Source organism: Acomys minous (genome assembly GCF_964271855.1).
Source record: "Acomys minous genome assembly, chromosome: 6".
Classification (NCBI taxonomy): domain Eukaryota; kingdom Metazoa; phylum Chordata; class Mammalia; order Rodentia; family Muridae; genus Acomys; species Acomys minous.
In genome coordinates, this window is record NC_140487.1 from 92,966,112 (window position 1) to 92,977,804 (window position 11,693).

Below are 11,693 nucleotides of genomic sequence, written 5' to 3' on the forward strand. Positions count from 1 at the left end.
AGACACACACACACACACACACACACACACACACACACACACACACACAGCCAATTTATGATCACCAAACCAGCACCGTAAAAAATACTTTAAAATATTATACACAAGGAAGAAATACAGTTTCCAGTTCAAAAAATGATAAAATTTACCAAAAAAATAGATAAAGGAAAGCTAGGGAAATCCATGGTACCCAACACAGTAAAACAACCAACTCCTGATCCTAATAGAGAAGAAAATAAAGAACAAACAGTAATCCAACCAGCCAGAAACAGCCAACTAAATGCCAAAAATCAGTAAACATCTCTGTTATAATTTAAATAAAATAAGTGGCCTCAACTCTTCAATCAAAAAATGCAAGCTAACTGACTGTATTTTAAAAACTAAATCCAACTTTTTTTTTCCAAAAAAATGCAGATTATTGGTCATAACACTACAAGCTGAGAACAAAATAGGAAAGAATATACCAGTGATTGGAAACTGAGAAAAAAGCTACTGTAGCTATTCTGATGTCTGATGAAGTAGACTTCTACAAGAATTAATGAGGAGAGATAAAGAAGGTCACTAATGTTAACAGGGGGAACAACTGACCAAAAAGCAACAATTGTAAATATATATGTACCAAACGTTTAGAACATCCAAACAAATGATAATTAAGGTGCACCAAACAGCAAATGCACTTAACAGATGTGTACGGAATATTCTATTCAACAGATACAGAATATACTTTTTTTGCACCAGGTCATGGTACCTCATCTAAAATATACCACTTTCTAGGTCTCAAAACAATTCTTACCAAATAAAAAAGAGTACAAAATAAAGTTCTTGTGGTTGTTTTTCAGACCACAGTGCAATAAAACAATAAGTAAACAGCAAGAAAAACTGTAGAAATGACACAAATACATAGAAAATAAACAACACACTTTTGAATGAACAGTGGGTCATTGAAAAAATTAGAGAAGAAATCAAAATTTGCAATTACCGAATGAAAGTGAATGCAACACTTATTAGAACCTTTGGGCTACAGCTAAAGCAGTTATAAGGGGAAAGCTTATAGCTATGAATGCTTACAATTAACGTATATGATATTACTGCCCTTTCAAATAGAACAACTTTTTCCAACACTCCTTCAATTTTAGTTATTATAAATAAAATATTTCATATATGTTCCACAAAACAGAAATCTCCATTATTTGAACTTATATGATTACATTATATAATGCATAATTCATTATACAATTCATAATTGTTTTAATAATTAAATAATATTTTTAGTAAATTGGCACATTAAGATTTTCATAGAAGATCTGGGCATGATGGCATTTGCCTGTAATCCTAGCACTTGCAGAGGCAGAGTCAGGCAGATGTCTTTAAGTTCAAGGGCAGCCTGGTCTACAAAGCAAGTCCAGGACAGCCAAGGCTACACAGAAAAACCCTGTCATAAAAGAACAACAACAAAAAAGATTTCCATAGTAGTTTTCTATTGTTGGAAATAACAGAAATGATTTATTTTAAGAATTTTCTTGTGCTACTGTAAATAATACTTATTTTTGACATTAAGATTCACATTTTTCTAGAAAAATGTGGTAAAGGAAATACAAAAATTTAACTCTACATGCACACACACACACACATAAATGAACATTTTTGTTTAAGTTTTACAACAAAGAGAAGCCCCACATTGGATGGATTCACAGTGAATTCTACCAAACCTTTAGAGAAGACCAATGCTCCTCCAATTGTTCCATAAAATAGCAATGGAAACAACACCTATCAAACTTCTCTGTTATACAAAACCTGCACTATTCTGATGTCAAAACTGGAAGAACACAAAAAAAAAAAGAAAGAAAACTAGAAACTAATTCTCATGATGAGAACAGATGCAAAATTCTCAATAAAATTTTTGCAAGCCAAACTGAGGGATATTTTAAGAAGCTTTACAACACGATGCAATAGGTTTTGTTGCAGAGACGTAAGACTGGTTCAACATACAGAAATTAATAAACTCACTTCTGCACCTGAGTAAAGCTAAGGGCAACATCGTATGACAGTTCCAATTGATGCAAAGTTCAATATTCTCTCTCACTGAAGAAACTAGAAACAGAATCACATGGTAATGTACAAACCCATAGCTAACATTATATTAAGTAAAGGGAAAATGCGATCATTTTCTCTACAATTTAAAACAAGACAAAAATACTCACTCCTTCCTCTCTCGTTCAACATAATACCCAAAGTTCTAGATAGAACTTAAAAGAAAAATAAAAGGCATTTAAATAGAAAAGAATAAATTCAAATCATCCCTCCTTGCAGACATCACACCTCTATACTTTATTGACTCTACCAGAAAATTCTTAGACCCAATAAACCCTTTCCACAAACTATCAGGATAGAAGATCACTATGCAAAGCCCACCAGCTTTTCTATGGACCTATAGTGAGTTTGCTTAGAAATAAGTTAAGGGGGAATACTTTTTCCAATAGCTTCAAATTTTTTTTATGGAGCTGAAGAGATGGTTCAGGTGTTAAGTGCGCTTGCTGTTCTTCCAGAGGACCCAGGTTTGATTCCCAGCATCCACATGGCAGCTCACAACTGTCTGTAAGTCCAGTTCCAGGGGATTTAATGTCCTCTCCTTGCCTCCTTGGGCACACATGATGCCCAGAAATATATGTAGGCAAAGCACCTATATATCCAAGGAATAAACAGATCCGAGGAAGTGAAAGACCTCTACAGTGAAAACTTTAAGACACGGAAAAAGGAAACCGCAGAGGATGACATAAATTACCCTCCATGCTCACCAATTGGTAGAATTTATATTGTGAAAATGACTATATCAGTGGAAATACTATACATATCCAATGCAATCTGCCTCAAAATCTCAATGACTCTCCTTACAGAACTAGAAAAATAATACTAAAATTCATATATATGCACAGAAGACTCAAAAGCGTCAAAAACGGTCTTTAGGAGAAAGGAAATCTGGAAGTATCGCAATACCGGATATTAAATTATATCACAGAACCATAGTAACAAAACCAGCATGGAGCTGTCACAGAAAAAAAAGAAAGGTGGATTAAAAAAAAAAACACACACACACAGTAGAATAGAATCATGGATTGGGGGGGCATGTGGGGGGGCATGCGGGGGGGGGGGGCGGGAAATCACATAGTTATAGCCACCTAGCTAATTTGGGAAAACTGGATACCCACATTGAGAAGAATGAAACCAGACCCTTATCTCCTGCCACACACAAAAACAAACTTTAAAAAAAAAAAAAAAAAGACCTTAACTTCTTGAGAGGAAGTACTTCAAAATATAATGTAAGGAAAGATATTCTTAAAAGAATTTCAATAACCCAGAAAATAACTCCCCCAAATGACAAATAGCATCACATGAATTTTAAAAGCCTCAGCATCACAAGGAAAACATTTAACCCAGGGGGAGGGGCGTGGTTGGGGGGTGGGGAGGAGGAGGGATGAGACAGCCTTCAGAACGGCAAAAGCCTTTGCTAACTACCCATCAGCACATACACAGAACTACAAAAATTAAACACAAAAGATAACCCAAAAAAAAACCAAATGGACTAATGAATTGAATAGATGGTTCTCCAAAGAAGAAATACAACTGGCTTTTAAATGTGTGAAAAAGTGTTTGGCAACCTCAGCCATCAGGGGAAAATTAATTAAAACTGATTTGAATTCCTCTCACCACAGTCAGCGTGATTATTGGGGGGGGGGGATAGGGTGGAAGAGGGAGGGAGGGAGGGAGGGAACAGGAAGATACAAGCAAGGGGATAACAATCAGGATGTAAGATGATAAACTATAATAAAATATTTTTTAAAAATAGAGAGAAAGAGAAATGGTACCGGGCGTGCTAGTGCATGACTTTAATCCCAGCACTCAGGGAGGCAGAGACAAGCGGATCGGCTCCACTGTGAGTTTGAGGCCAGCCTGGTCTACAAAGCAAGTCCAGGATAGCCAAAGCTACACAGAGAAACACGGTCTCAGAAAAAAAGAAAAGAAAAGAAAAAAAAGAACAAACATGATATTATGGGACAAATTTTTTTTAAAGAGAGAAAGAAATGACAATAATTGCTAGCAAGCTGTGGGGAGAAAAGAACGTTTATTCCCTACTGACATTGAATGCAAATTTAAGCAGCCACTATAGAAATTATTACAGAGTTTTCTCAAATAAAACCTAAGACTTGGACTACCATAAGACCCAGCTCTACCACTCTTGGGTAAACCAAAAGGACTCCAGACCAATATACAGCAGGAATACCTGCATTACTCATAACAGATAGGGGACGGAAGCTGCCAAATGGCTATCCATAACTGAACACATGGGTGGGTGGGTATGTGTGTATGCGCGTGCATGTGTGCACACCTGTGGGTTTGTGCACCTGTGCCCCCATAAACATAGGCCAGAGAATGGTGTTTGGCACCCTCTTCTATAATTCTTTGTCTTATACTTTGAGGCAGTGTCCCTTGGTGAACCTGGCACTTAATGCTTTTCAACTAGCCTGGTGGCCAGCATAACCCAGCAATGCCTGTTTACCTACGTGTGTGTACAAGTCACAAAAGTAAGAAGGGGGTCGTGACAGGAAAGGAAGCGATCTTAAGGGAGGTGGGAAATAGAGAGGGTAGTGTGGTGTGCGTGATCAGAGATCAGAAGGGAACCAACTGAGGCAGGGGGCAAGTGTGAAGGAAGAGGAGAACTGAGAACAAAGCACAAGGGCGCAGATGTACACAGACGGCATGATGGAGCACGCTGCTTTGTATGCTAGCCTAAGAATGAACTGCTTTTAAACAGAGAGAGAAAAACAACGGATGTAGGCAGAGAGGCACAGGCTTGTCACCCCAGCCTTTCAGGAGGATGAAGAAAGAAGATCACAAGTTCAAGGGCATGCCTGGGCAAAAGCGCAACTTCGAGGGCAGCTTGCATAATTAACGAAGAACAGTCTTGAAGTAAACAATCAAAAGGACAGTAGGAACGCAGCTCAGCAGCTGAGCACTTGCCTAGCATTGGTGAGGTCCTGGATTCAGCCCCCCTACTACTGCAAAACACGAAGATGAAGATAAAACAGAAAACACAGATTACCTAGGGTATTCTACCCACAGGAGTTCATACTCCAAGATGCCACTGTGGGGGGACACGCTGAACCATAAAGTGCACCACAAAAAGAAGAATACTAAATACTTTATAACTATGGCACCACAAATAGAACCTCCCCTGTTTAAGATGGAAGACCTAACTACTTCAGCGTCTTACTTAGGGCTGAGGCTGTAGCTCAGCAGTAGAGCACTTGCCTAGTATATACTCAAGGCCAGCACTGAACACCTAGCTCTCCCCCTCCCATTCATCATTTGCCAAATCACTCAATATTTACTGGATATCATTACAGTACTAGGTCTCTTATGCATTCTGCAGGGAGCATCCAGATGTGAATGCCTGGTCTCAGCCTCTCAGGAGCATTATTTGAACTATCTGGAGAGCAGATAGATAGGAAACTGTTTACTTTGTTAATAAATCTTGATGCTATCAGGACATTTTTTTTGGTAAGAGCTAAGCTAGTATTATGTATGTGGCCATATATTTTACTTTCTTGTAAATTTGACTTAAACACTTGCAAATCCCTCATGAAAATCATGGGGAAGACAACATGTCCCACATCCCCCCAAGGCTGGTCGCAGCCTCAAAAGATCTCACTGGAAGCTTTGTGCCAACATAGATAATCTGTGATAACTTCTGCTATGTGGGAATAGTAAAGCAAACATGACATGACTCCTGGGATGTTCATGGGATGCCACATGGACCAAAGGCTCAACCTAACCATCATTTTCTTTACACCACTAGTTAACAACAAGTCCCACAAGCAGACTGCCTGGGTTAGAATCTTGGCTGCACCTCTAACCAGCAAGGTGATCCTGGGAAACCAAATAACTATTTTCTCTATTATGTATCCCAGCTATAATACAAGATTAAAAAGAAACATGGAGGCTACTGTTTTGAAAGGAAGTATGTGAAACTTTTTAAAATGTATGTGTGAGGTTTTTTTGGTGTTTTTTTTTTTTTTTTGGTTTTGGTTTTTTTTTTTTTTTTTTTTGAAGACAAAGTTTTTCTGTGTGGCCTTAACTGTCTTAGAATCACTTTGTAAACCAGGCTGGCCTCGAACTCACAGAGATCCAACTGACTCTGCCTCCCTGAGGGCTGGGATTACAGGCGTGCCCCACCATGCTCAGCTTTTATGTGAAACTTTTTACTCAATATTTGATCCTATAACTAACTTACTCACTAAATGTTCACTATTACCACATCATGGGCCTGACTGCAAATAATACCTGAGTGGTTTGTTTGTTTGTTTGACTAATTTTTCTTTCTCTTTCTTTCTTTTCTGTTTTTTATTTTTTAGGGTTTTTGTTTGTTTGTTTGGTTGGTTGGTGGGTTTGGCTTGGGTTGGGGTTTTTGTGTTTTGGGGGGCTTTTTGTTTTTTTGGGAGGGTTGGGTTTTTTGTTTTGTTTTATTTTTTGTTTTGAGAATTTTATGCACGAGTCCTGAGTACTGTGCTTTGTAGGGGGCAGTGCAAGATAAAACAGCGAAACAGCTTTAGAACTCATGGAATGCAGCCCACCAGTTAGCACAACCGTGATGAGTGTACCTCGGGAGGCAGAACCCTGAGGACTACATGCTGTTATAAAGCATCACTCTGCTTGTTGCCTTTGTAGTCACCACATCCCTCATGATATATGAGTCATATGAGAGCTCTAAGGGGGCTTCCAGCCCCTCACTGGGCAGTATCACTGACACTCACAATAATAATGCTGGATCTCTTTCAGGCATTGCTGCTGACGCAGGTTAATGATTCAGCCACCACCCTTGGAAAGAACTTAGAGATGTAGATTGTTAGCAGTGAATGTGGGAAAAATGAAATGTTTAGAAAGGTTAAGTAAAGATGTTTTTGTTAATGGCTGTTATGTAGAAAATCTTAGGGAACAATTTGAAGTTCAGAGCTCAGGACTTTTGAGGTTAGGGAGCAAGAACAATAACCCAAATTAGCACTGGCCAACGTGACTCTTAGGTTAACACTGGGCTGGTGAAAGGTAATGATTAATTTCTTGTACTCGTTTTTGCCCTCAGCTTCTTGATATGATTTAATAAAAATTGTTAATGAGTAGTTATGCGTCTGGAGGATATAAAGTAGAAATGACTGTTTTTATATAAAAGTTTGAATTTGCAATTCTTTTTTTAAAAGATTTACAAGATTACTTTTTAAGATAGTCGATTCTTTCTTTGTAACTGCAAATTGCAGCCTGCTGAAACTGGCTGAAAAACTTCTTACTTACATTTTGTTAATCTATAACAAGTTGCCTAGTTAAAGTGTATATGGGTTCTTTAGGAATAATTTGTTTGTTACCCATAATATGTAAAACATTTGATCATGTAAGGGGATTGAAGAACATGTTTTCCTACGTATACTCATTGTAATCCTTCACTTAAAAAAAATAGAATGTAGGCTAAGATAAAAAACTCAAGTGACACCACATACTGGCGAGGACGTAGAGAAAGAGGAACACTCTTTCGTTGCTAGTGGGAATGCAAACTTGTATAACCACTTTGGAAATCTGTATGGCCCTTTTTCAGAAAACTTGGAATAGGGCTTCCTCAAGACCCAGCTATTCCATTCCTTGGAATATACCCAGAAGATGTTCCAGCATACAACAGGGACATATGCTCAACCATGTTCATAGCTGCCTTATTCATAGTAGCCAGAACCTGGAAACAACCTAAGTGTCCCTCAGTAGAAGAGTGGATAAAGAAACTGTGGTACATTTACACTATGGAATACTACTCAGCTATTAAAAAACAGGAAACCCCAAAATTTTTGGACAAAGGGATGGAACTAGAAATGATCATACTGAGTGAGTTAACCCAGAAGCAGAAAGACTCACATGGTATATACTCACTTATAATTGGACACTAGCCCAAAGGCATGTCCCATGAAAGTCTTCACTTACCAGGAGAATGGGATAGATGTGAGGCCATCCTATTGGGACTCTAGGTGAGAGAAGTAGGGGAGACTGGGGAAATAAAAGGATCCAGAGGGTCTTAGAAACCTAAGAGAAGAACATCATGACAGGCGGATCTGAGCCCAGGGATTTCTGCTCAAACTACTGCACCAACCAAGGACAATGCATGCAGTAAATGTCGAACCCTTACTCAGATCTAGCCAATGGATGGGACACTCTCCACAGTTGTGTGGAGAGTGAGGACTCACTCTGACATGAACTCTGGTGCTCCATATTTGACCGCTTCCCCTTGGTGGGAAGGCCTGGTGGCACTCAGAGAAAGGATAAGCAGGCTACCAAGATGAAACGTGATAGGCTGTGACCATATAATGGGGGAGGAGGTCCTCCTCAGTCACAGACATAGGGGAGGGGAATAGAGTGAAAGTGGGAGGGATGAATGGGGGGGATACAAGGGATGGCATAACAATTGAGATGTAATCTGAATAAATTAATTTTTTAAAAGGAAAAAAATAGAATGTAACCACGTTGTGATTTTTTTTGTACTGCTTGAAAGATTTTACTGGGATATATAAGCTGTGGAAGATATCGAAGCCTTTGGAGTTTGATCCATCCATCAAACATGCATGTGTGTGTGTGTGTGTGTGTGTGTGTGTGTGTGTGTGTGTGTGTGTGTGTAAAATGGTTGGCGCTCACTCTTTGACATTAGTTCCATCCAACAAATGTATATATGTATATATGTGTATCTGTGCAGTTGTGGGAGCTCACTTTTTGAAGTTTGCTCCATCCACTCAATAAATGGTTGAAACTTGTTGGAACTTGCTCATTGGAGCTTGTCTTGCTTCATCTATCGTGTGTGTGTGTGTGTGTGTGTGTGTGTGTGTGTGTGTGTGTGTGTGTGTGTGCATGCATGGGGGGTTCTTTTCTCCTCCCTTCCTTTTTTAATTGCTGGCTCTTGTCAGTAACAGCCTACACCAGGAGGCATGCCTCAACAGTGATTATATTATCTCCACACCTCCTGCTTCCTCTCCAACTCTTCCTATGTCCCCACTCCTAGTCTCTCTCCAATTCAAAATTTTCTTTAATTATATATTGAATATATAGAAGCATTTAAGGCTGATAACTTGACCTATTGGGGCTCGACCCTGGATTAAACTAATTCTCCCCTTCTCAGCAGGCATTTATTGCCTAAATCCATTCATCTAGGGAGGCATTCTTGTACTGCTTTCTCCATCCTTGTTAGCATGTTAACTGGTGTGGTGACCATGCAAGTCTTGCTTAGGTAACTGTATTGTTGAGAGTTCAAGGATACAACTTCCCTGCCATGTCTAGAAGACATTTTCTGGCAGCAGACATCCTGGTCTTCTGACTCTCACAATCTTCACCACCACCACATCTGTGGCATTCCCTATGCCTTAGGTATATGTTCCGTGTTATAGATGTGCTAACTGGAGCTGAGCACCCCGTGGTCACTTTTTCCTCTGCATTTTGACCAGAGTATTTGTCTATTATAAAGGAGGAGGAGGGGGAAGAGGAGAAGGAAGGAGAAGAAAAAGTTTCTTTGATGAAGGACTTTGTGGGTATAAGGCTAAGTATTTAGAACACAGTTAGAAATTATATGGGTTTAGGAAAATGGAACTAGTAAGTTCTCCAAAGATGACACCAAAAGACTTGATAACATGGAAGAGGGGAAAGCTCATGAAGATTCAATTCTATAAATAGAGGTACAGGCAGCTAAGGAATGCTGAGAGCAGGAGAAATGATCTTCCCCATGAAAAAGCACATCAATTGATTATCCAATAACAAATAGTCAACCCCCAAAAGATACATACAAGTAACAGTATATGGACTAATCAGGTTGTATTTATGTGTTTAGAAACTCATACACACACAAATTATATAAAAAGAGGCCATGATCCTCTTACATGAGGGTAAGGGGATTTGTGGAAAGGAGGAAAGGAAAAGAGGAAATGATATAATTATATTATAACCTCAAAAATAAAAATAGGCTATGAGCAGTACATGGTGGCACACTCCTGTAGTCCCAGCACTCAGGGAGGCAGAACCAGGTGGATCTCTATGAGTTCAAGGCCAGCCTGGTCTACACAGCCTAGTCCAGGACAGCCAAGGCTACACAGAGAAACTCTGTCTCAAAACAAACAAACAAAAATAGATTATAAATATGAGCAGAGCGTTCTCAAAAGGAAAAAATAAAAAAAAAATGGCGAGAAAATATCTTTAAGGGTGTTCAACATTCATAGCAGTTGGGGAAATGCTAATTTTGAGATCTCATCTTATACTGGACAGAACGGCTGAGATCAAGAAGACAAATGACAACAAATTCTATTGATAATGCAGGGGAAAGAGTCGACCCTGCTCCAGTGAAAGGACAGCCACGCATCCAGGAGTACACAGGCAGCATGAATTGGACTTGATGGGCTTGGGGCTGGGGGAAGAAGAGCTGAGAAATGTAGGTAAATGGGGAGTGGGATCTGCAAGGAGTTGGCAAAGGAGATGAATAGAATCAAAATACATTGTACACAACTCTCAAAGAACTCATACATAATTTTCAGAGGGAAAATAAAAGACACCGAACTGTAACTGACAGCCATGTTCAAAGTCCAAAGCTCTTTCCAATCTAGTCCCTCACTTTAGAGGTGAGAAAAAAAACTGGGTTCTTGAGCAAAACAGGGACAGGGCCACAGTCCAAGAGTCCAGGGTCAGAAGGAAAGAGCACAGTGTAGATACAAAAGGTAGGCAGGAAGCTGGGGGAAAGTTCAGTGAGATGGGGTGTAAGTTGTTACGTTCCCCTTTGCTCTAGTTTTTTGCATAGCCCGGGATTTAGGGGAGAAAGAAAAGACCTTTGGCCCTATGAGTTGAGAAACGAATCCCTTGTGATTAGAAAAGGCAGACGAGAAGGCATTTGCAAACATGTCAGCAGGTTCTGGGGGGAGGCAGTCTTGTAGTCCAATAGGAAAGGGTACCAGTACCGGCACAGACTCTCAATGATTGCTTTCCTTTAAACATCGCTTGGCCTCTCTGTTATCAGTTTCTTATCACATAATAAGGGCAAGGGTCCAACCAACCATACTTACTGAACATTTGGTAAACTAGCCCGTTCTTGTAAGTCAAGGTTCATGTGTCTGTTTTTCTTTGCTGCTGTGAACACCCCTTACCACACCTTTCCCGGCACACAAGTGCTCAGAGGAATAGCATCATCAGCAAATTAGCTAACTAGACATATCCGCCGTGTTTCCCCCTCTCCATAACAAGAGCCAAAATCAAGAAAAAGCAAGCCTTATTCCACTGGAATGGCGCTTGAAGGCAAATATTACATGGAGCCCAGAGACACAGAAAGTCTTTAGGAAATGGAGCACACAACTTCTACCGTGATAGTTCCCCCACGTGAAATCAAACCTAAACAACGCTTGCATTGGAGGTGTGTCTGCTCAACCCACAGGCGCTTGCCTGCAGCACTGTCAGTTTTACACCGCACGTTGACTTCAGCCACAGCTGACGTTTCTCAGGCACGCTGTCTTGAGCTTTACCTTTACCCCACATTCCCAGAATGTATCCAGTCAGCACCAATCAACTTCCTAAATTTCCACAAGCAGACAGGCAGCGTGCCCTGAGCATCTCAGCATACAAGAGCCAAGGAAAAGGACTGAAAG